The 27,398-nt window shown below is 34.7% G+C and overlaps 2 pseudogenes across 1 annotated transcript; one reads left to right on the forward strand and one right to left on the reverse strand.

The window, feature by feature from the left end:
* The first annotated feature begins 1,380 nt into the window (after positions 1–1,380).
* LOC148945638 (uncharacterized) lies at positions 1,381–17,543 on the forward strand (annotated as a pseudogene). The gene is made up of 5 exons (XR_016142588.1): positions 1,381–1,504; positions 6,585–6,755; positions 7,609–7,781; positions 8,523–8,626; positions 16,107–17,543. The product of XR_016142588.1 is annotated as an uncharacterized LOC148945638 (transcript).
* An 845-nt stretch (positions 17,544–18,388) lies between these two features.
* On the reverse strand, positions 18,389–19,423 carry LOC148945639 (uncharacterized; annotated as a pseudogene).
* Positions 19,424–27,398: the final 7,975 nt, after the last annotated feature.

Here is a 27,398-nt window from a genome sequence, read left to right on the forward strand (position 1 = left end):
GCGGCAGCCCCAACTGTGCCTCCTAATCCCTGTACGTTTTAAGGTTCGACCTTGTAACTCAGCCTCTTTAACTCTTTAGAAAACGTAGTTTTTTTTTCAAATAATATTGAAATATTTAATTTTAAGATAAATGAAATATTTATCTTAAGAAATCACCATAACGAGCCCCAAAGGGCCAAATTCAAGTTTCACATTAAAAAAATATCATAAGAAACACAAAGACTGGCAGATAATTCGAAAACGGAACAAAAAGAAAATCAGAATAAAATAAAATATTGATCAATTGATAGTTTAACTGGAACTTGTTATGACATGTGAATTTTTCTCTTATTCTGGACCAATATTGCTGGTATACTTACTGTTTGACTTTGTATTCAATAAATGTTTTTTTTCATTTTGTGCTGTTATATACTAATGTATTCAATAGCCTGTAAGTTGGAGGGGTTTGGTTTTTTTCTAACATTTTACAGGTTTATTGCAGCAACATTAATGGGGATTAAACTATGCTAGTTATCTAGTGTTTGTAGGCTGCTTAACAATTTTTGAAAAGAATTTTTGTGTTGAAATGAATCTTTCCTATTGCATCAGTAAAATTTTGAAAATGGCTTCTTTCTATATAAACCCAAAAAGCAAAGTTGGACAAATACACAACAGCTTAGTTCCAAATGTGTGAATTATTTAATCTTTCCTTTTCATATGAGGAAGAAATTACCTCCCGTCCCTACTGGCACCTATGAAGACATACCAGTTGGAAGTCTTGAGATTAAAGGAGCTTGGACTTGCTTGGTTATTAGGGGCCAACATATTGCCAAAATGTTCTATACAGAGCCAAGTTAAAAAAAAAGTTAGCCTAATTGGACCAGCTAAATAAGTAAAGTATTGAAATAAATAAAAATGTTTTAAACAGTAAGTACTCGTTGCTAGCATGAGATCTTTTTAAAAAAATTCTTAACCTGTTGTCTTTTTCATTTGGAAGCTGTAAAATCTTTTTAGAAATTTAAAATATAGAATAGATTGTCCTTGGGGGTAGAAAAAAAAAATCCAAACCATTTACAATACCTTCAACTTTAGTTCCTACACAAAGGCATACATACATCAGTGAGTAGCCTCCAATCTTCACTCAAATGGGCTACTGAGTAGATGTCCTCCCATTCTAGTACAAGGCCATTTACAGTACAACTATTTTTATTGCAGTTGGTCACTATGAAAACAGGATTTTCAATAAATTGGCCCTGGGTTGGGAATTTCTACCCTTATCATGCTTTTACCTCCCAACTATTTTCCATGTATTTTGTTCTCCTTTTGAAGATATGACACCATATAATTATGGTAAATACCATACCATATAACTATTTCATTTAGTACCATATGATAAATAATTGATTATTTAGATTCTAGAGGTTACTAAATGCTGGAACAGCCTGAAGAGACTGAGTGTGTATTTGGCTCAATCAGCAAACTATGGAAAAACCCATGCTACTTGGTATTGCTGCTGTTAAGCAAGGTAATTGGTACTATGGCTGGTGGAGTCAATTTGCTACTTTTTGTGCTGCTTTTGCTGAATAATAGGATAGTTTTTACCATTCCTCACTTATTTCTGATACTTTACCTAAAACTATAAAACATAACAGTGTTATTAATTAAAAATACTCTGCAAAGAAATTTTCAAGGTTAAATTTCACTAATCAAGCCCTTTATTTAATTTGATTAACCATTACCCTGAAATTAAGTATTTAACCTATTTAATTTTCAACCAAGAGTTTTAAAGATTTTTTTTTTTTACTTTAACATGAAGATTGAACTGTTGGCAAATGGCAGAAATTTTAGAAGCTAATAAAAAGAGCACAAATGTCTGAAACTATGTCTAGCCTTCAGTTTTTATTCATCCTTTCCTATCTCTTCATTATCAAGCTTGTGTATATGGAAATTCACATCTTCCCCAAGCTCCCCCACTTTTTATTCTGAAGAATCAAGATATTATGGATACTAACTGTACTTCTGATGATGCCTATGCTGCATTTTATTAAAAATTTTCTCTATATGGGAGAGGGGCTGGGTTTAAAGAACCTCCTATGCAAGAATAGTTTCTTTTAGTCTAAAGACATTCTGTACTTTTCTTATACAAATACTCCTAATAATGTGCTTTTCTTATAAAAAAAATACGTATCTTAAGGTATTACATTGAAAATAAAATTACTCGTTTTTCAAATAAAATAAACAATAGGGACAGGCCTAATTCCCTCTGCTTTTTACTCATGCTTTCTTTAGTAATTAATTGGATATATTAAGATTTTGATTTACCAAGCTTTTAGCTGTGGCAGTGTCCTTACTTAATAAGGGTATTAAAGATCGACATTGCCATTCAAATCAGTTTTCTCCCTATATTTCAAACCTTTAGTTTTCACATAATCCTCCCTGGAAGAATGCAGGACATCATTTGTGCTACCCATGCAAAAATATGATTTTCCCTTCAATTCAAGGTGGGATCTCCAAGATACCTGTTTAGTATTTTTTATGGAAACATGTCCAATAGCTCAGTATAGCTTTATTTCGATTTGACTTTAGAGGGTTATCAGACTGTTCTGTTGACTAAAAAAAGAATTAATTACAAGTTACCATTCCATTTAACCTGAATAATAGTTGGGATTTTTAAATAATCCCAACTGTACACTTTTTACTGTACAGTTTTGTAGAAAATACACTTTAAATCTTGCACACTATTTGCTGAGGTTTGCTCTTTACTTGCTTTCATCTATAGGTCCAACTAGGAAATGTAAAAGGGGATATATCATCTAAGAGACTTGTATCAGACAAACCATTCACTGAGTACGTAAGAGAAGTTCAACTTGCTAAAAAAAGAATCCAGCCTTAAATTAAACTTAACAAATTTGCAGGATAAATGCTAATAAATTGCCATGAAAAGAAACAATCAATAACAAGATACAAATGATTTTTTCTTTGTTAAAGAGAGGAGCGGATGAACCGAATGTCCCTAGTATATGGTTTTTAACAATGATGTTATCACTTGTGTAGTTTTATTTCTATTTGATGGTAATTCTTTTTTAGGCTCTTCTTAAAATTTCGCAAAATATATTTCAATCCTTAAAAATTACTGTACTGCTAAATTTGACGAACTGTTATTGTTATTACCTAAATTTGAACGACCCAGCTGAATTTTTCACACCATATAGGATTTTGCTCTAGTCAAGACTGGTAAAAAGTAGCAGTTTTGTTGAAAACAATTAAGCAATACAGGACTGAATTGAAAATTTACCTGTTACCAAGTCACTTCCGTTAGTAACTGAAAAAACTTCAGCATTGGGGTACCTAAATATTTACAAAATCAGCAGTTACCTATAAGCCCTGCATTAATCTAGGTTTACATCAATATTTTGAATTCGTGAGTAATGGAAGATAACTATTGCAATGCTATTAATGGGACGAGGGAGTGCTTTCGGCTTGTTACTTAGCACAAGAACTAAATGATACTCTGATAAATTAAGGACAGAAGTGATTTTGGGTTAGATTACTCTTAGTAAACAAAAAACTATACCCTTAGGATAAAAAACTTACCTTTAGTAAACAAAAAACAACTAGATAATATCACCTTTTCTCCAACTTGGTGATCCTGTGGATGGTGCTTAATAGACCAAATAATTTGAATTGTAAAGGGACCTTGGGTCATGGGACTACAAATTTCCTTGAATATTTTCAATAGCGACTGAACTGATACGTTCAGACATCCATTGAACTTTGTGCTTGACACTAGAGATTGGACTTTTTCAAAATAACTACTTTAGACACTTGGTCAATTTTTTGAAGTAAAGCATAAAAGTACATAAAATCCATTTGTATTTCTTAACCAGTGAATCTTTTTGGACCTGAAAAACATGCAACATCAATTAGCCAATTCATTATATGAATTAGATTATATGTAAAAGTTTAACAGACGTGTTTATTTATTTTCCAGTGTACTGTACTTTTTTTACTGGAAAATTGCACTGCACTTTTTATCCTGGAAAAGAAACAAAAGATTTGTCAGGGTTTCAGGCTCTTTTTTGGAATTTCTAAGAAATGTTACTATAGAACACAGAAATATCAAATAAGTATCAACATTTTCATGTGACAGATTTCTTTTAAATTAGTTTCATAGTTGTTTACTGAGACAACATGGAGAGGGACAAACCAAGACAGAATATAAACTACCAGTATGTTTGTAGCTGTCTTATGGTTAAATATTTTAATGCAAGATGACAATCTTATATATTTTTCTATTTAAGATTTAATTCTACCAATCTTTGAAGTACATTTTGGAAATGTACTTCGATTTGCACACTAGGGGGGGGGGGGGTAACCTAACCCCCACCCCTAATTAATGTGCAAAAATATGGACTAAATTATATAATTCCAATATATTCTGTCACCCGTGCCTTGTTTTCCACTGAGCGTAAGCAAATTGTTTCTTAAACCCAACAGATAAAACTGATTTGTTCTTGAGTTTTACACAACATAAACTTGAGTGTTGGCGGTATAATACATAAATACCCTTTAATATATCACGCATTCAATTATTATGTATTAAAAATTAATATATTCTGCCAAAACCTAGACTAAAAGGAAATAAGACTCAAACTAAATTGCAGAAAATAAGAAAAAGGGTATCATCTTAAAGGGTTCATATAATTTCTGAGTAAAACGAAGGTTATATTTTGAAAAAGCATTAAAATGCGTCTCGAGTGATATGTTCATCTAATATACATCTCGATAATGAAAATATCTCCAAATTTATCACGAAATCCCCTCCCCCGTCTTGACATAGGTACCATGCTTTTCCTTTTTCATTGTAGAACAATTTTTCAATCTAACTCTCTTAAATTTTAAGGCCTTGGAAAATTAAGAAAAATAGTAAAAGAAAACAAAATTTAAACTCAGTCTCCAGTTGTCTAAAATAACCTTATTTGCACCAATGCTCAGAATTACACTGAATATAAACGTGTAAAATGAAATTGTTTACCATGAGTCACAAGAGAATCTTTGATGAAATCATTTAGTCATATAAACAATATGCTTTTACTAGCATAGGAAGAAAGGTTAGTAATTCAATGATCTATGTCTGGTTTTTGATGTGTAGTAAATAATTCAGACAAAAACTTTGGAAAGTAGTAAAACAAATTATGTCAAGTTAAGTGATAGTTACTAGGACTAGATAGTCACTAGTGATAAATCACTATGGGTGGCAACCCTGAATGAAAGCGGATTTTTGGGGAGCCGACTTTTTTCGAGAAAACAGATTTTTAGGGAAATCCCCAAAAACTGGGGGATAGAGGAAGCACTGGTATTTTCAGACAAAATCTGCCATTAAATTTTACTAGACCTCAAAATGTGCCAAGTAGCATTGCTACTATGCTACACCTTTTTTTGCACGGTGTAGTATAACTCGTGTTTTGATAACTTTTCTTTGAGCGAAAATTACTTTTATATGTAAAACTGGTATTTCTTAGGCAAAATCTGACAACAAATTTTAAAAGTAACAAGCAACCTTGCTACTTTGCTTCCCTACTTTTTGCACGGCAGCCTGGAGGAATGTTGCACACAACTATTTTAGTTGGGGTCCTGAGGTCCGACTTTATTGGGATATCAAATAGGGATTTTAACTTTAGTAATTTCTCGGCTGATTTGGTATCTTGGAGAGCTTTGAGTAAAGATGTATAACGATTGATGTTCAGTGAAAATATAGCTTTTCTTGATCTGAAAATTGGCACCCTTATTAGTGTTATTTTTTTATCTGAAAAGGATTTTTATCAGAAGATATTTTTAAATATTTTCCCAGGTTTGGTTGATGCAAGGGGTGGGGAGTTCTTTTGCTGGGTGGGATTTTTTTTTCTCTTTTTGGAGCTCCTTGAAAGGACCTCTTAAAACTCATTTTCATTCTTGATTGTGATGTGTGTAACCACCTCAATCATTGTGTTATCTATTTAATTTTACTCATCAACTGAGCTTTGTGACAGACTTGACAAGGCAAAAGGGGGACTCTGGAACTTTTTCCGGAATAGTTTGGGTAGAGTCCTGGAGAAGGGGGATGGACTATGGGTGTTGTTAGCATTGCCAATTGGTAAAAGCTTTCATACCAAAAGATAAAACATTACGATACCAGACCATCTGCATTTTTGTGAAGGGGAGTCATCATAATAATAGAGGTCGGGGGGCCTTTGGAGGTATTCTTAGCGTTGCCTATTTGTAAAAGCTTTAATACCAAAGGATAAGAAATTACAATACCAGATTATCTGCATTCCTGTGAAGGGAGGTCTTCACTGTCCACAAAAAAAACACCACAATGTGATCTAGAGAGTGGTTTGGTGCACGATTGGTTGAGGTATATATGCAGCAGAAATTTCTTTATAAATAGCTGTATAATTTTGCTGCAACTGGATAAAATTGGGGGGTCTACATGCTGAGATGATGAATTTACTTTTACTCATCCATGAGCAACCATACAAAAATTGTGTGGTATTTTAAATGCTGTATGACTAACTGGATCGTTTCGTTGTGAGAGTTTTATTTGATTTTTACTTTAATTTTTCTAGAAGCCGAAAACACATCCCCAAATGATGACCAAAATATTTTTGTAAAAGCACATCCTATATTATTAATGAGAAATGAAGTAAATTTGTTTGCTGTTTCTCCTGGCATCTTTTCAAATTTTCAACATAATGCTGACTATATTAAACTGGATTCTAACATTGACGGGGACAAAGGTATGCTTTAAATATCTCGATCTCATCCTGTTTTTTAATATGTTCAAAGTTTGAAGGTGTATCTTAAACTTTCGTTGAAACTCTGGCGGGGCATGTATTTCATCTGAGTACACTGGTTACATCCGAAAAACTAACTATTGAGTAAACAATAGCCCCAGATGGTTTCAATTATTAAGAAATAAAATTTTGTATTCCATTAAATCCCTGAATAACACAACCCACTCAATTTTATTTGGAACTTTTTTTTAGCTTTTGGAACTTATAATAACTTTTTTACAATTTTTTAATTGTGGATTTAGCCATATGTAAAAACAAAAAAACAATATGTCTTATTTGGCAAATATACCTTAATAATATGCAAATGCACTATTCCATAGTTTAATCATTCTGTTCTAGAAACGTCTTTTTTTCGTTTGATTTTAATGCAACACTGTCGCCGAAGAGTTAGATGATCTTTTAGGGTTCAATCCTTCAGGGTTATTTAAAAATCAACGGCTATTTAAAGCAATTACCGTAAGAAACTACGGTAATTAATAAGAATAGGGGTTTATATAGTACATGGAGATGTTTACAGTGGAGAGATTTTTTTTGTTGTTGACAAACCCACCTTTAATAAATTGAAGTAGAACCAGAATTTTGAATTATCGGTCAAAGAAAGGAATACAGAATTTGGACTGTTATAAGAATAATGCCTCAAATTGGTTGTTATAGGTAAAATACCGATTTATGATTCATTATAATAACTGTGTAAGGCTAAAATTATTGAAAGCTGCGTTGCGTACTGAATAAAAAAAAGGGCTAAAAAAATATATGTTTTGTTGATTTATTTTGAGCGAATTTTATATTATTTTAGATTTCCCTATTGTAAAGTTGCATGATAATGATGTCAGCAAAGAAGGACCTGAGTTACCTAGCCAACCAGGTTTTGCAAGCATATGGTTAAAAAACGAAGTGGATTTGGATTGTCAAAATGAGATGCCAAGTCATATTTTTGGATTTACTGAAAATGATGTGACGAAACAAGAAGTATCTCATGCTATAAAAAGAGCTTTCGAATGATATATATATAAGAAATTGTTTACTAAAAGTGTCAGCTTATCTCGTCATCAAAGAGCTCATACTGGAGATAAACCGTTTGAATGTATTATATGTGAGAAAGGTTTTGGAACTTATTAGAACTTTTTTACAATTTTTTAAATATGGATTTAGCTATATGTAAAAACAAAAAAATAATACGCTTTTTATGGCAAATACGGTAAAGGCACCGATGATTCGACATTTTTTGTAAAAAAAAAAAAACACTTTTTCTAATCAAGAAGGCTTAATCTAAGAATTTTGGTTTGAAAAGGGTCTGAGCGTCTAGGAAAAACATCTAGGAATCTAACCGTTTGATTAGCCATTTGAAGTTTTATCAGAAAAGGGTACAAAACTCCGATTTTCTGAAATCGGAGCGTTTTCACCTACAAATTTGACACAAATAAAACAACCTGTTTTCGACGCAAGTCGGAACCCAATTCGACACGTGTCGAAATACTTTGGGAATGCTTGTGGGCAGAACCTGATATATTCGACGTGCCTATTCTTGTTACTTCGTTTCTTCGTTTCTCTTCAACTTCGTTTAATTTATAAAAGTATAAAACACCATTCAGATAGTAGAAGCAATAAAACCGACAAAAGTGTTTCAAATATAGGAAAAAATGTGGATAATCACATGGAGTGTAGGCCTAATCCTGTGACCTAGGTCCCATGACTTCTTTTTTTTCACAGTGTTGCCTATATGCTACAGGAATAGCATCTCCAAACGCTATCTGGAACGGACCGCTTCCTGTCAGCTTTAACGGCCCAGCAAAGATTTCTTCATTGTTCACAGTGTAAATGTCGTCAACATTCGGCCATTTCAAAGTATGATCTGCCATTTTAATCCACTTCAAAAATTTTAGTTTTGACTGTGCTTCGTCTGTAAAGTCCAGAATCCTACCGACAAAATATGGCACCTCGCTTTTTTTGTCGCTAAAGAAAACGGCATAGTATTGGTTGAGCTGCGGTTCAACTTCCGATCCGACAGGTGGCGGAATTTCGGAGTCGGATGCAGAAAATGATTGAGACTTGTCATCTTCGACTATTGCCTCATTGCGAGCTTTACTTCCTCTTTTGGCTTTCGCAATGCGATAGTCGGGATCGGAAAAATGTTGATAGAATTTCCTCCTTACCGTTCCGGAAGTAGCTGCTTTAGGTGCCGTTGGTGGTGTTAACACTGCCGCAATCTCAGGCGCCATCTTGAGGGGGGTGTGCCACCGTGGCCCTGTCGGTGAGGCAGATTTGATTCGCTTCCACAACTCGTATAAGCCGGTCGACTTATCGTCCAGTTTGTCGAGTAGGTTTCCAGGATAAGACTTTTCAAAAAGTTCTAATGTTTTGCGGGTCAAGAAAAGCCGCCAACGAAGCCATCGCTGACACTTTAGGACCCACTGCCTTTTTATAGCCAGAAGGATCTGGAACAGGACCCGGTGTCTCTTGAGATTCAGTGTAAACTGAGAAGTCAACTTGCTCAGGGGCCGGCAAACCTTCTGAAACAAGTTTTCCGTATCTAATGTTTTTTCTGTTCCACGGGTAAATCCCACATACTTTGAATGACTTGGTAAGAAGCGCTGGTGAAAGTGAAGGCCCGAAACACTCCTTCAGCAGGCAAGCGATATTTCCTTTGGTAACTTCATGCTTTGACTTCTCAAGCACGGCATCACGCTTTTTTTTTTTGGTTAAACTCGGTCCAAGATGTCTTCAAGGACTTGAACACCGCTACGTCTAGAGGCTGCATGACAAACGTGGCGTTTGGTGGAAGGCATACGAGTTCGATCCCATGGCTTTCACACTCCTCGCTAAGCGGCAGAGAAAGGTGGGATGCTTGCCCATCTAAGAACAAGAACACTGGCTTCGGAACTCCTTTTTCGTCCAAGGTAGTATGAAGACTTGAGTAACAAATTCTAAGAAAGTTTCAGCTCTCATCCATCCTGTTTCGGATGTAGTCTGGTATACACCTTCGGGGCAAGCATCTTTCAGATCTTTAGAAACTCGGCACGACTTGTACGAATAGACAATGAACTCTGGGCACTGATTTCCATCTGCGGACACACAAAAAATACAATAAGACTAGTTTTTTCATTGCCTCCTGTGTTCCTTACAACTTGCCTGGAATCTCGTTCTGCAATGACTACTTTTCCGTGGGGAAGGAATAGGAAAGCCGTCTCATCACAGTTCCAGACTTGCTTAGGCTTCACGGTCTCCATCGGAGGTTATCCCTTTTGTTTCAAGTAAGTTTCATGATTCTCAAACCAACCTTCTTTTTTCTCCCGTTGTCACCTTAGAATGTCCGCCGTGCACACTTTCTACTGTTCGCAGAGTAGGTTCCGGGTGTCGTTTCATGAAGTTATAGTACCACCTCTTCGTTATACCATCTTTTCCTTTTATCTTTCCACCAGACTTTTTAAGGCAGAGCTCGGCCGTGTCCATAAGATCGGCTTTCACGATAGGGAATCCTCGTTTTCGGCAGTCATTAGCAAACTCGACCATTTTTTTTTCTCTTCTGCTTCAGTGAAATAGGTTGGTTCCATATGGGTACGTTTTCTGTTGCGAGAAGCATCACTTTGCATAGCTGAGATGATTGTAGTTTTGGGAATTCCAAAGTTCCGCGATAGTTCAGACATCGATGTCTTGTGTGTCAAATACTCATGCAATGCTTTTTCCAAGTTTGTTCGACAGTAATTCTTCTTGTATCGGCCGCGAGTCGTTTCTTCTTAAGGCTTGTGTCTACTTTATTTTTTTTCTAGTTTACCGTGATTGTCTTGATTGCACTGATTCTCACACTCGTCTGTAGTATCACCGACTTCGCCAGTGTTATTGTTTGCATCACTAGAATCTAAAGACTCCAAGCTCCGGTCGGAAGTATCGCTGCTAGAAACGGAATCACTGCTAGATTCATGATCACTGCTAGACTGAGAGTCACTCTTGGTATCATCTGAATCTCTTTTCATTCCTTTGTCCCAAATTTTCTTCTTGGCGTTTTTGGTTTTCTTGTGTTTCTGACGGGATTTCTTCATCTTTCTTATTATTTTCATTTTTTCTTCAAATGATAGTGCTCGATTTTGCGGCGTTTTTGACGTTCATCTTCTGACCAGTCACTGTCTTCATTTGACTTCACTCTAGACTTGGAATTTCAGACAAATGTGTACTGCAGCCTCTTCATTTCTCGTGGTGGAGGTAACCCAAAATATAAATATGGTATCAGTGGCGTAAATTCAGAAAAATTCTAGGGGGGGGGGGCAAACCACAAAGATTTTTGCCACCTTACTGAAGAAAATTTGCAAATTTTCACTTTTACTTTGTGAGGAAACTACAAAACTATGCTGATTATATTCTGTTAAAAAAAAATTGGTGAAAGTTTCTAATTCAGAGCGAGTGGATGGCTTGGAAAGAGCATTTCCTGCCGCGAAGTAGCGGATATTTTTGAAATATTATTTAAAAATGTATTATCCCTTATATTGGACCTCTTAGACTCCTTTTTAGGGAAGCAAATCACTTAAAAACAAATATTGTGCTGTGAAAGGTCTAAGCCAAAAAAGAAAATTTAGAATTAGGAAATGTCATTTTGTTTTGTTAAGAATTGAATTGAGTGAAGGCCTAGAACAGGGTTTTCTGGCGCGAAGCGCAGTAGCATTACTATCAATAAACCGAATAATTAAACCAAGCTGCTCTTTTTTCGACAGATCTTTCGTTTCATCTGCGCAGATTGCCCAACATTTCTCTAATTGAGCATCTTGTTTGTTCTCGCAAGAGGTCAGCCAGTATGCTTATAAGACTATTTTGGTAGTCGGGAATCAAATAGCTTCCATACCGACGTTTTAGTTTTTGCTGAGATCCGGGTTTCCGTCTGTCATCATTTCTAGTATTTCTATAAAATTACCTCGATTGTGTGAGTCTTCGTTTTCATCATGACCTCGAAATGGGAGCTTTTGGCATGCTAGGGCACATGCCACTTTCGTAAGTGTGACTACATGCAGGCGATTTTCCGCTATGGCTTCCTTCCGATTTAAATAGAGTTGTAGCTATTGACTCAGATATGCCACACTCAATTGCTTTATATTTTGTCCAGCTGCGATTTGCTTTGATATTAGCTTCTGAAGCATCGTGTTTTTCAATTCTTTCAAATAGGTGTTTCCAGTTATTCATTCCATGTGTCAACAAACAGTGCGATATCAGAAGTATTTCCATGACTTGTGGTTCAGTAAAAGTGCGGACAGCAAAGGCAGTAGATGGCGTCTTCTTTAATAGAGTATTCTACCCATGGTTTTTTATCATAGGCTTTAACAGAAAAACGGCGACCGTTTGTTTTGGGGTATTCGTCTGGCTTTGGCTGGTTGGGTGCCTCCCTTTTATGGTGGGAGATGTCAAGATTGCCCCTCAATATCGTATCCGATGCATCGGCTACTCCTCCACCCTAGAAAAATATCCAGTGCTTTTGCTTTTAAACGTTTTAACTTTATTCAGACGCCGATAGCTCTGAAAGAGTTGTTCCCTTAAATAGGTGTCTAGGAGACATAAGGAATAATAGACTTTCTTAGTGAAATATTTCTAGAATTTCCAACGCTCCGCAGCAAAAAATACTGTTTTCAAGCCATTTACTTCCATTTATACAGAAACTTTCGCCACTCTAAACCTTTTTTCCGTCGGTACAGTTTTGGTTTTGTTGGAAAACTTTCGTCGTGCTCGCCCCCCCCCTCCCCCAAAAAAAGTGATAGTGACGCCCCTGCTCCTAGCTTCTAATTAGCTTTTCTGCTACCGTTTAGTCTTACGTATTGGCATTTTGCCCTTATTAGTTTTCGTTTTGGTTATTTCATGATTAATAACGGGGTGGTCTTTTAAATAGGGTGCTTTTTCTCTCATTTATATTAATAGCTTTATTTCCGCCAAAATCGACGATAGCATACAAATATCTTTCGACTGATCATTTAATACGATCTAGCATCTTTTGCATGTTTAAGCACCTCCAAATGCTTAAATTCTCAGTTTTTAAAATTTGGTAAAATAGTCTAAGCTAGTCAACTGAAGTTTAACAGGTTTAAAACATATATATCGTATTTTGTCAGTTTAACTACGAGTAGAATTTCGTAAATTAAACGATAACATAATCCGAATAAGAAACTCAGCAACTCAATACAACAAAATTCTCGTACTTATCTAGCTTATCAGCAAAATCTAGGAGGGCAAGTCGTAAATTTTGTTTCGGATGAAGCACGCTGACGTGAAGCGAATGCCTCGCAATAACAGCCGATTTAACTTTAAAAAGTAGAATTTTGTCACGAAGCAGCAGTTTTTATTTATACTAAAACTGTCAATTCAAATGTAATTTAGCTCTTTTTCATTCCCTTTTTGCGCCATACCCAGTTTCTAGGGTGAGAATATAACCAGAGGTATAAATAATAGTGAGCGGCCGCCTAGAAAAAATGGCTGGGCATTAGGAAAGCATTTAATGCTATTTCATTCTCTTAACCTCTTCCAAAACTCTTTGCCATAAATCATGTCTGATAAATCAGGCTGTAGTCTCTGTAGTCATCTCTGAAGTCCTAGCCTGCCACCCCCCCCCCCCTCCCTCCTTGAAGGACACCTCTATATCTATAATTGTTTGTTATATGCTCGGTTATATGATTTTCCCCACAGAATTTGCGATTTATACATTAATCCAAAGCTGTAGTGCGAAATTAAGATCTTAATTCTGTAGGCTAAACTTTAGTTCGCATGGAATTTATTGCATGAAGCAAAGGCTATAAGCTTATATTAGTCAAACCATAAATGGAAAAATTACACACCTTACTTGGGCCAGCTTCTGTTGGTGCCTAGGTTGCTGCTACACTATCCACCAACGTAGCTTTTTTAGCCGGTTGACTAGGTATACAAATATCGATTATTTTTCTCTGACTCATCGCACACTCTTATTCAACAAATGAATTCATTCAATACTATCTTTACTTGACAATGCTAGAGAAAACACGAGGCTCCGGGCTACGCTTCATTTCGTATAAGATTTTGTATTCGATAAAATTTGTATTTTTTATTCGGATGAAGGATAAATAAGGGTATAATCTAAAAAATCTGGGGGGGGGCAAAATCCGGTCTGGGGGGCAAAACAAGGTCTGGGGGGGTAACTGTACCCGACCCCCCCCCCCTGCCCCATAGCAATTTACGCTCCTGCATGGTATGAGGCCAAGTGGCACTTCCTCAGATGATAGAGAAATCCAGTGTCTGTAAGTTAAACTTCAAAGTTAAAAAAAAAAACGTTTTGTTTAAATGTTCTTTAATATGAAAAATTATTATAAATAATAATAATCAAAATCTCTCATTGCACAGAAAGCACCCGTAAATTCGACAGCTATGGTGCCTATGGTTTCGTCAGTGGATCCTGGGATTTCGACACCTATTATTTCTCATCTGTTTTACATGTTCAGTGAAGTTTCAACAAAGTCACCTATATTTCGACAGGGCCTGTTGCTGTCTGTCCAAAATTTCAACAAGGTTACTACAAGATATTCACCAAAGAAATAAATCCCTTGATAGAAGCTGATATTTATGCTTGAATGCGACTGAAGGAACATTTTTAGTCCGCCTGGTATTCCACTACATCGAACAAGAATTTTTGACGCTTGGAACCTAGTTTCGACAATGCAATTTCCGTCTCCATTTTCATTAAATTTTACCAAAAAAAAGCTAATGTGGCTACATTTCAGAGAAGATCAGATGTATCTCGACACATTGGCGCTTACCACAACTTTTTCTTGCAATAAATAACCAAGTAATGATAGTTTGAACATTACATACCTGAAAAATTGTCAGGAGCTCCTTTCGTGTCGAAAACAGGAAACTGACCAAATTGACTTTTCTTTTCTTATCTGGGTGTACCGGATATAGCGTCCACGTTTCGCACCGTCGAAATATAACGACGGCTCCAAGAGATGGCGCTCTAAGTCACGGCTAAGCAGAGCTATCCCGTTTTGAAGGAAAATTTCGACAGTCGTTCCGAAATTGCACTGTCGAATCATCGGTGCCTTTACCCTATACCTGAATAATATTCAAATGCCCAACTCCATAGTTTAATCATTCTCTTCTAGAAACGCCTTAGTATGGCGTTCAATCCTCAAGAGCTATTGAAAAATGGAGCTTTTTTTAAAATACCGTCTTTTTATTAAATTGAAAGTAAAGTTTGCCCGATGACGTCGCACCAATTGCTTTAAAATTGTTTAGTACTTTTTTTTAAATGATTTTTCTAAAACCCCTCTTGGGTACCTGCAGCCTTTGGATTCGTAAGACAGAGATGAAAATTCTTTGTATTCAGGATAATCACAATTGTTGCATATTGTACAGTGAATATTTCATTGCTGATATGTTGTAGGTTGAGGTAGTTCTTTGAGAATTGATTTGCTTGTGTTTTTTTTTCTGGCTACTAGTATAGTTTACGATAGTAGCTTTTTGATCACCAGAAACGCCTTGATTTTTCACGAAAAAAATTTATTTTACACCTTAGTGGTAGTAAAAAGAGGGATGAGGTGAAACCTTTCTACCTTCCTACCTACCACACCTACAATGTCTACCTTCTTGAAATTAGGGATATATTAAGATATATAATTATATATAGTTAAGGATACATTAAGGTATGTTTTAAAATATAAAACAAATGTAGCTGTGGAGAATTTAGTTAGAAAGAACCTGATAAAAGTATCAGAAATCAGTAATTTTCTCTTAAGAAAAATTCATGATTGCCTTTACCATCCTTAAGAAACTTTTAGGATGCAGTGTCAAATTATTTACAATATTATATTGTATTACCAAAATATAAAAATTTATAGAGATAAGTATGATTGACTTATTTGAAGAAACTACGGTAATCGATAAGAACAGGGGTTGATATAGTACATGTATATTACAGCACAGAGATGCTTTTTTTTAGACAAACCTACCTTTAATAAATTGGTGTACAACCAGACTTTTAAATTATTGAATAAAGAAAGGAATACAGAATTTGGAGTGTTATAAGAATAATGCCTCAAATTGGCTGTTATAAATTAAATACCGATTTAAGAGCCATTATAATAACTAGCCATTATAAAGAGCCATTATAATCAAATAAAGAAAGGAATACAGAACTTAGAGTGCTATAAGAATAATGCCTCAAATTCGCTTTTATAAATTAAATACTGATTTAAGAGCAATTACAATAACTGTGTAAGGCTAAAAATTTCGAAAGCTAAGTTGCGTACTAAATAAAAAAAGGGTTAAAAAATACAAGTTTTGTTGATTTATTTTGAGTAAATTTTATATTTTTTTAGATCTCCCTATTGTAAAGTTGCATGATAATGATGTCAGCAAAGAAGGACCTGAGTTACCGAATCAACCAGGTTTTGCAAGCATATGGTTAAAAAATGAAGTGGATTTGGATTGTCAAAATGAGATGCCAAGTCATATTTTAGGATTTGCTGAAAGTGATCTTACGAAACAAGAAGTATCTCATACTAGAAAAAGTCCTTTTGAGTGTGATATATGTGAGAAACGGTTTACTACAAGTGTTGAGGTAATCATCTAATCATCAAAGAACTCATACTGGAGAACAACCGTTTGAATGTGATATATGTGAGAAAAGATTCCGCCGAAAAGCCAGTCTATTTATTCATCAAAGAACTCATACTGGAGAAAAACCGTTCGAATGTGATATATGTAAGAAAAGATTCCGCCGAAAAGCCAGTCTATTTATTCATAAAAGAAATCATACTGGAGAAAAACCTTTTGAATGTGATATATGTAAGAAATGTTTTAATCAGAGTTCAGGTTTGTCTTATCATAAAATAAATCATACCGGAGAAAAACCTTTCTAATGTGATATTTGTAAGAAATCTTTTACTTATAGTTACAGTTTATATAGTCATCATAGAATTCATACTGGAGAAAAACCTTTAGAATGTGATATTTGTAAAAAATGTTTTACTTATAGTTCCCGTTTGTCTGTTCATCAAAGAACTCATACTGGAGAAAAACCTTTCAAATGTGATGTATGTGAGAAACATTTTACTAGAGGTGCCACTTTATCTATTCATCGAAGGACTCATACGGGGGAAAAACCTTTTGAATGTGATATTTGTAAAAAATGTTTTACTTATAGTTCCCGTTTATCTCGTCATCAAAGAACTCATACGGGAGAAAAACCTTTTGAATGTGATATTTGTAAGAAATGTTTTACTTCAGGTTCCGATTTATCTGTTCATCGAAGGACTCATACGGGGGAAAAACCTTTTGAATGTGATATTTGTAAGAAACGGTTTACTTCAAATGCCAGTTTATCTTATCATCAAAGAGCTCATACTGGAGAAAAACCTTTTGAATGTGATATTTGTAAGAAATCTTTTACTTCAAGTTCCCATTTATCTTCTCATCAGAGATCACATACTGGAGAAAAACCTTTTGAATGTATTATATTAGAGAAAACATACCGCCGAAAAGAACATCTATCTAATCATCAAAGAACTCATACTGGAGAAAAACCCTTTGAATGTGATATATGTAAGAAATGTTTCACTTCAAGGAAGAGTTTATCTTATCATAAAGGTGCTCATACTGTAGAAAAACCTTTTGAATGTGATATTTGTAACAAATCTTTTACATCAGGTTCCAATTTATCTAATCATCAAAAAACTCATACCTAAGAAAAATCTTTCAAATGGAATATATGAAAGAAATATAATACAGTATATAGATCCGGTTTATATAATCATCAAATAATTCATATTGGCGGAGAGCCTTTCTATTATGATATATATAACAAATATTTTACTAAGAGTTACGATCTATATCGTCATAAATGATTACATACAAGGGAAAAACTTTTCAAAAATATATATGTAACAAATATTTGTTCTTAATTTACGATTTAACTCGTCATGAAAGAATTCATACAAAGAACTGAATTTGACAGGATGCCCAAGCACTAAATGTACATACCTATAAACTATATTCTCTGAATTGTCTTCTTTTCCACTTTTGTTTTTTATTTGAAATATTGTTTTTTCTTTTCAATTTATTCCCATCCTTTCCTTCTTCACCTTTTTTTTAATATTGACGAAGACCACACTGCCTTTCCATATCAAACAAACACAACTATAAACAACTTACATTAAAATATGAAATTTAAAATTAAAAATGCTCTTAAAAGCTTTTAAAACAGCCCCAGCATCCTTACTTCAACGAAGTTCAACCAGGACTCTTGTTTTTTTTTTTTAAATTATTAAAAATTTTAAAAAGATTAAATAAAAATTCACAATCAATCCCTGTCGCTGAGTCTTCGATTTAGTGATAAGTTTCTTCGATTTTGTTTTTTAATAATTGCTCAGAAGTAGCCACATCTATATTCGTGTACATGGAATCAATATCAAAACTACTAACTATTGTGTTTTTTGAAATATTTGTGTTATTAAGTTTTTTAACTAAATCTGCTGAATTACTAATGTAGGAATTTTGTGAATACAGTAGAGGTTTGAAAGCTGTGCAAAGCCATTTTCCAATATTGGAAGCGGTGGCTTTAGTACATGCTACGATGGGTCTTAAGGGAATACCTAGTTTATGCAGTTTTGGTAAGCCGTAAAATTTTGGACAGAAACTACAACGGGGGTAAAATTTGTTGTATAATTGTGGGGTGATTTTACCATTCTGTTTTAGCTGCTTTAATTCATTTATAATATTATTAGTAAATTGATCAGTAGGATCATGAGTGATCGGTTTATATGTACTTGTGTCCTTTAAAAGTGAAAAGATTTTGTTGTCATAGTCTGTCGTATCGATGACAACAAGTGAATTTCTTTTGTCTGCTTTGGTTATTATAATAGATGGGGCTTTGCGGAGGTTAGGTAATATTTTTATGTCGTGCAAATTTTTTTTGTGTGAAAGTGGTAGGAGACTTAGCCTTTTTTTGGCTATTATAAAGGGTATTTATGAGACAAGACCTAACTTCATCAGGGTTAGAAACAGATGGGTAGTATTTATGCAAAGCGGACTCTAAAGAGGAAACTATATCTGCCACGGGAACTTGTTTTGGCAGAAAAGAGAATTTTGGACCTTTTTCCAGTGTTTTGATTTCCTGGGTTTCAAATGTTCTAGAAGAGAGGTTAACAACAGCAGGTCCAGTAGTGAATCTTGGAGAATAAATACGGTTTCTCATCAGAGATTCCGCTCTCAATTTTTCCAATTTTTTATAAAGTCGTTCCTTTGACAAGCGAAAATCATGGCGAAACAAATTCCTTTCTAATCTAACAACTTGAGAAAAATCAACAGTGGATAGGTTTTCAAACAAAACATTTTCAAGAGATTTTCTTTCTGCGGAAATGATATGTCTTTTTGCTTTTTGTCCTTAATAATATGGACTAAGTTTTTTATTTGTAGTGCATGAGAAAATTGCACTTCTTTTCCGGTATTTAGATGTAGTTTATATGTTAAGGACTTTGGAATAAGATTTTTGTTTCTGCAGGATTCTAAAAATTTTTGTTGATTAATAATATTTGCATGTTTTAAAAAATATCATAGGTCAACTGCTCCCCATAAGCTAGACGTAAATATTGATGGAGACTACACTGTCTTTCCATATCAAACAAACACAATTTAAAAACAATAGGGAAGTATGAATTGGTGAAAGTTTCTAATTCAGAGCGAGTGGATGGCTTGGAAAGAGCATTTCTTGCCGTGAAGTAGCGGATATTTTTGAAATATTATTTAAAAATGTATTATCCCTTATATTGGACCTCTTAGACTCCTTTTTAGGGAAGCAAATCACTTAAAAACAAATATTGTGCTGTGAAAGGTCTAAGCCAATAAAGAAAATTTAGAATTAGGAAATGTCATTTTGTTTTCTTAAGAATTGGATTGAGTGAAGGCCTAGAACAGGGTTTTCTGGCGCGAAGCGCAGTAGCATTACTATCAATAAGCCGAATAATTAAACCAAGCTGCTCTTTTTTCGACAGATCTTTCGTTTCATCTGCGCAGATTGCCCAACATTTCTTAATAGAGCATCTTGTTTGTTCTCGCAAGAGGTCAGCCAGTATGCTTATAAGACTATTTTGGTAGTCGGGACTCAAATAGCTTCCATACCGACGTTTTAGTTTTTTGCTGAGATCCGGGTTTCCCTCTGTCATCATTTCTAGTATTTCTATAAAATTACCTCGATTGTGTGAGTCTTCGTGTTCATCATGACCTCGAAATTGGAGCTCTTGGCGTGCTAGGGCACATGCCACTTTCTTAAGTTTGACTATATGCAGGCGATTTTCTGCTATGGCTTCCTTCCGATTTGAATAGAGAGTTGTTGCTATTGACTCAGATGTGCCACGCTCAATTGCTTTATATTTGGTCCAGCTGCGATTTGCTTCGTTATGAGCTTCTGAAGCCTCATGTTTTTCAATCCTTTCGAATAGCTTTTTCCAGTTATTCATTCCTGTATCGACAAACACTACATTATCAGAAGTATTTCCATGATTTCTTGTTAAAGAAAAGTGCCGACAGCAAAACCAGTAAATGCCGTCTTCTTTAATAGAATATTCTACCCATGGTTTTTTCTCATAGGCTTTAGCAGAAAAACGGCGACCGTTTGTTTTGGGGTATTCGGCTAACTTTGGCTGGTTGGGTGCCTCCCTTTTATGGTGGGAGATGTCAAGATTGCCCCTCAATATCGTATCCGATGCATCGGTTACACTTCCACCCTATAAAAATATCCAGTGCTTTTGCTTTTAAACGTGTTAACTTTATTCAGAGGCCGATAGCTCTGAAAGAGTTGTTCCCTTAAATAGGTGTCTAGGAGACATAAGGAATAATAAACTTTCTTAGTGAAATATTTCTAGAATTTCCAACGCTCCGCAGCAAAAAAATACTGTTTTCAAGCCAATTACTTCCATTTATACAGAAACTTTCGCCACTCTAAACCTTTTTTCCGTCGGTACAGTTTTGTTTTTGTTGTAAAACTTTCCTCGTGCTCGCCCCCCCCCCCAAAAAAAAAAATGATAGTGACGCCCCTGCTCCTAGTTTCTGATTAGCTTTTCTGCTACCGTTTAGTGTTACGTATTGTCATTTTGCCCTTAATAGTTTTCGTTTTTGTTATTTCATTATTAATAAGGGGGTGGTCTCTTAAATAGGGTGCTTTTTCTCTCATTTATATTAATAACTTTATTTCCGCCAAAATCGACGATAGCATACAAATATCTTTCGACTGATCATTTAATACGCTTTAGCATCTTCTGCATGTTTAAGCGCCTCCAAAGGCTCAAATTCTCAGTTTTTAGAATTCGGTAAAATAGTCTAAGCTAGTCAACTGAAATTAAAAAGGGTTAAAACATATATATCGTTTTTTGTCAGTTTAACTACGAGTAGAATTTCCTAAATTAAACGATAACATAATCCGAATAAGAAACTTAGCAACTCAATACAACAAAATTCTCGTACTTATCTAGCTTATCAGCAAAATCTAGGAGGGCAAGTCGTAAATTTTGTTTTGGATGAAGCACGCTGACGTGAATCGAATGCCTCGCAATAACAGCCGATTTAACTTTAAAAAGTAGAATTTTGTCACGAAGCAGCAATTTTTATTTATACTAAAACTGTCAATTCAATGTATTTTAGCTCTTTTTCATTCACTTTTTGCGCCATACCCAGTTTCTAGGGTGAGAATATAACAAGAGGTATAAATAATGGTGAGCGGCCGCCTAGAAAAAATGGCTGGGCATTAGGAAAGCATTTAATGCTATTTCATTCTCTTAACCTCTTCCAAAACTCTTTGCCATAAATCATGTCTGATACATCAGGCTGTAGTCCCTGTAGTCGTCTTTGAAGTTCTAGCCTGCCCCCCCTCCCTCCTTGAAGGACACCTCTATATCTATAATTGTTTGTTATATGCTCGGTTATATGATTTTCCCCACAAAATTTGCGATTTATACATTAATCCAAAGTTGTAGCGCGAAATTAAGATCTAACTTTTGTAGGCTAAACTTTAGTTCGCATGAAATCTATTGCATGAAGCAAAGGCTATAAGTTTATATTAGTCAAACCATAAATGGCAAAATTACACACCTCACTTGGGCCAGCTTCTGTTGCTGCCTCGGTTGCTGCTACACTATCCACCAACTTAGCTTAGCATAGAGCATCTTGTTTGTTCTCGCAAGAGGTCAGCCAGTATGCTTATAAGACTATTTTGGTAGTCGGGACTCAAATAGCTTCCATACCGACGTTTTAGTTTTTTGCTGAGATCCGGGTTTCCCTCTGTCATCATTTCTAGTATTTCTATAAAATTACCTCGATTGTGTGAGTCTTCGTGTTCATCATGACCTCGAAATTGGAGCTCTTGGCGTGCTAGGGCACATGCCACTTTCGTAGGTGTGACTATATGCAGGCGATTTTCTGTTTTGGTTATTATAATAGATGGGGCTTTGCAGAGGTTAAATAATATTTTTATGTCGTGCAAATTTTTTTTGTGTGAAAGTGGTAGGAGACTTAGCTTTTTTTGCCTATTATAAAGGGTATTTATGAGACAAGGCCTAACTTCATCAGGGTTAGAAACAGATGGGTAGTATTTATTCAAAGCGGACTCTAAAGAGGAAACTATATCGGCCACGGGAACCTGTTTTGGCAGAAAGGGGAATTTTGGTCCTTTTTCCAGTGTTTTGATTTCCTGGGTTTCAAATGTTCTAGAAGAGAGGTTAACAACAGCAGGTCCAGGAGTGAATCTTGGAGAATAAATACGGTTTCTCATCAGAGATTCCGCTCTCAATTTTCCAATTTTGTATAAAGTCGTTCCTTTGATAAGCGAAAATCATGGCGAAACAAATTCCTTTCTAATCTAACAACTTGAGAAAAATCAACAGTGGACAGGTTTTCAAACAAAAAATTTTCGAGAGATTTTACATCTGTGGAAATGATATGTCTTTGTGCTTTTTGTCCTTTATAATATGGACTAAGGTTTTTAATTGTAGTGTATGAGCAAATTGCCCTTCTTTCCGGGTATTTAGATGTAATAAGATTTTCGTTTCTGCAGGATTCAAAAAATTTTTGTTGATTAATAATATTTGAATGTTTTAAAAAATATCATAGGTCAACTGCTCCCCATAAGCTAGACGTCAATATTGATGGAGACTACACTGTCTTTCCATATCAAACAAACACAATTTAAAAACAATAGGGAAATTTTTCCTAGACAATGCAATTTAAATCGGTGAATATTTCGGCCCTATGTCCTTCAGCACAACATTAAAGAAAATATATATATATATATATATATATATATATATATATATATATATATATATATATATATATATATATATATATATATATATATATACATATATATATATATATATATATATATATATATATATATATATATATATATATATATATATATATATATATATATATATATATATATATATATATATATATATATATATATATATATATATATATATATATATAAACAACTTACATTAAAATACGAAGTTTAAAACTTCAATGCTCTTAAAAACTTTTAAAACAGCCCCAGCATCCTTACTTCATTGAAGTTCAACCAGGACTGCTGGGGCTGTTTTAAAAGTTTTTAAGAGCATTTCTGGTTTAAAACTTCGTATTTTAATGTAAGTTGTTTGTATATATATTTTTTCTTTAATTTTGTGCTGAAGACGGCCCTTGGACAAAGGGCCGAAATATTCACCGATTTAAATTGCACTGTCTTGGAAAAAATTTCCCTATTGATTTTAAGTTGTGTTTGTTTGATACCTTTTTTTAACATTTATAATATTGTCTTTGTTTTATTTGACTGTTATCCTATATATTATATGGAAACATCTTATTTTTAATAACACGATTGAATCTAATTAGAAACTTTATAGGGCCTTATTTATGAAATGGTCTTCTTAAAGAAATGAGCATTCGAGTTTTTTTAAAGAATTAAGAGATTAATTTCTGCTTTTTTCAGAATTAGTCTAAAAAATTTTAATTTTTTAAATCAAATGTTTCATTTTTGTTTTTCTTAATTCTAGTAGGCCTAGTTTATATTTTATTTTTTTCAATATAATGTCCTTGATTTATTGGTTTTATGTATAAATGAAAAATTTTTGTAAATACTTTTATTAGACTATTGTAGTATTAGATCAATCTTGTAATAAATTTTCAATATTTGGGCTAACGATTTTTACTGTTTTTTCTTTATACTGGGACCACGCCTATCTTTCTTTCAAAAAACACTATAGAGGAGGCCCCCTATAGGTCTGGAAGTATTAATGGCAGTACATGAGTTGTTCAAAAAATAATAGACAAATTTCACTGCTAGCGCTTTATACCGGGACCACACCTACCTTTCATTCAAAACCAGTATTGTCATAGCATTAGCTACAAACCAGTGACAAATTTTCGCAAAAACTTTTATTTGACTTTTAGTATTAGGTCAATCTTTTACTAAATTTTGAGGTTCATGCTAACGATTCTCATTGCGAGCACTTTATACCCGGACCACGCCTACCTTTCTTTCAAAATTACTATTATCATAGCATTAGCTGCAAATAAATAATGGATATTCTTTGTGTAATGATGGTAAATCACAGATCATAGATTTCCATTCAAAGAGCACTTGAGCGCAAAGAACATATATTACACAGTATAGGGCAAAGATGGGGAAACATGTAAAAGAACTGGTTCTGAAATGATATTATAAAGTCTTTTTAAAAGTGTTGCTTTGTGTTGGGATATGCATAAAATTGAAAATCAATGTTGAGAGTGAAAAAACATGAGGACTCTAACTTGAAAAAATCTAAGTCTGAAAGTCCCAAGAAAAGAAGTTGTTCTGAATTAATAAAATAAAGCCTTTTGAAGAGACTAAGAATTGTACAGACTGTTTAGACAAATTTGAAAAATCTGAAAATATGTTAAAGAGTTACGCAAGCTTGAATTTTTTCATGTGCTTGAACTTGGGGCACATATGAAAAAATTCTCCACGTTTTTGTTTTTTTTTGCAAGATCTCCAAGGAATTTTCTCTTTTAACCGTTTTTGATCAAAGGAGACAGGATGCTTTTGAATAGCTCTATGAGTAGAATTATTCATTTTCGAACCCCATACCAAATATCTGAACCTTCCCCAACAATATTTGTTTTTTATGGTACTGATATAATTCCCCAGTGCTCTTGTGTCAAACTTCATGGTGTGCACGTTGATTGTTTTTTTTCTTTCAAAACTCATATTTCCTATACACATTCTATAATTTCTCGTCAAGTGTCTATGCTTCATCGTGCCAATCAATTTCTTCTTCCCAATGTAATGCCTTCTCTTTACTATGCATTTATCCTTCCTTATCTTTCTTATTACTGCACTGTATGGGACAATACTAACTATTCTTCCCTTTGGCAACTCCAAACAACATAGAATAGAGTGGTGAAGGCAACTTTTCGCCTTCCCCGATTCTATCCTACAACTAATCTTTACAGTGATACAGGTCTAGATGCCTTACATGTGGTTATCATGAAGCAGAACCTAAAACTAGCTAATCAAGTTTTCAGTTTCTCGCTTCCACCAAACATCATATCCTACTTCAATCGAGCGTCAACACGTAAGTGCCAGACTTTGCTTTGGAGCTCTTCACCAATTTTGGCTGTCAAAAAGGGTATCCTCAGCAGCTCAGAGGTCACCAATTTATTGACCAATTGCTCTTTGGAACTCTATTCCCAGTGAACTTCTCTTGTTAAAAATTCTTCTTCCCTTTGCTGAAAAAAAATTTCTAAGGCTTGAAGTATTTTCGTTTTCTTTATTTATTTATTCATTTTGCTTTATCCTTTTTTTCAGCTTTACTCTATTAGTTTTTTTCTTCTTCTCTTATTGTGTTGAAAAAGATTAAAATCCCGTTTTTTAATATTATTATTAATGGTTCGGAATTTAAATGAATTACAGGAACTTTTCAGTTTGGTCAAAATTAAATCTAAGGTTATTGTGTAGCAGTTGTTGGTTTTTTGTTTTTGTTTTTTTTATTTTTGTTGATTTTTCTAGTATTGTGGTTATATTTTCGAGATATTGTTGTATTTTTTCCCTTCCCTGATTTTTTTGTGTGGACTTTGTGTGATTGATACGAGGTCCCCCACAAGCTATGCTTCTTGGGACCTCTAGCGTCTAAGTGTATTTTTGTAATTATTGTAGTATTTAATGAATTTAATTGAATTGACCTTACTAATGTAGGATCATATCGTCCAATAAGTCTGATGTTCTGCATAGGTTAAGTTTATGAAAGTGTCATTAATTAGACCCTTTACCAATACCTTGAGTCACATCTATTGTTGGCAGACACGCAATACGGTTTTTGCAGAAAACGGTGTATGTTCGACTGTCTGATTGCACAGTATCAAGAGTGGGTTGAGCTCCTTTCTCAGGGGCACAATATTCACCTTCTCTACTTTGACATTGCAAAAGCCTTTTATTGTATATAGCACAAGGGACTTCTTTGTAAACTGAAAGTCTATGAAAGTCATGGTCGACTATTTGAGGTGCTTGCAGACTTTCTTTGTCAACAATCGTTGCAAGTACAACCTTGTGAAGAAACCTTACACTTTGCTGGTGACACAACAACAAAACATCAATTGCAAAAGAGAAATATCCCAGCAAACCCCACAAGGAGCTTCAGACTGACCTGGAGAAAATTGAGGCATGGGAAAATTGGCTTGTAAGTTTTAACGCATCGAAAACGAAAGAGCTCCTAATTTCTAAGGCATGCAATATGAAGGCTCATCCTGATTTCGTCTTCAAAGGAGAGGCAATAATGCGACTTGATACACTGTGCCTACTTGGAGTTAATTTCTCTTTGGATCTCTCATGGACTGAGTATCTCAGTAAAATTAGATCCTCTTGCTCCAAGAAGTTAGGAGTTATCCTAAGATGGAAAAGTCTTCTCCCTGATGATTATATTCTGTCACTTTTCATTTTGTGCATCAGACCTGTCATGGAATATATTGTCCTCTCTTGGCTAGAGCACCAAAAAACAACATTGCGTCACTCCAACAGTTTCAAAATAGAATAGTTTGTGCAGCAGCCTCTGGCAGCGCGAAAGCTAAAACCCCACATTTGATCCAGGAACGTCTAAATGTGACGTCCATGTCTGTTTTCTACAAGTGCTTGTATAACCTTCCATCAGAGGAGCTATCGAAGCTCGTTCCTGATAGAGCACGAGTTTTGCCCGGCAATTGGCTGCCACATGGAATAGATTGCCGGCAGATAATCTCTGGAAAATTCTTCCCTTGATGTGTTCAAGAGTTGAAGACTAATCTTCAAATTAGTCTTCAAATACACATTAAAGCAACATAATTTATTTAGATTTTGCCTTTTGCAACCTAGTTATGGACCGAAAAAATCGTTACAAGATGGAACATTTACCATACAATTTAAAAACTGAAAGTTACGTGCAGTTACTTAAGCCATGGATATCTCCTTGGCTTCATTTTTGCAAAGTTGTCCACAAGCTTTTCAAAATTGAGCTCCTTCACTGCAACCTTTTCAGAGAACATAAGGAGCAAATGCGAAAGTTGCTGGTTGTCCATTGTTGTCTGAAG

The sequence above is a fragment of the Artemia sp. Qi Xiang Cuo genome, chromosome 12, assembly GCF_049724085.1.
Source record: "Artemia sp. Qi Xiang Cuo chromosome 12, ASM4972408v1, whole genome shotgun sequence".
Lineage (NCBI taxonomy): Eukaryota > Metazoa > Arthropoda > Branchiopoda > Anostraca > Artemiidae > Artemia > Artemia sp. Qi Xiang Cuo.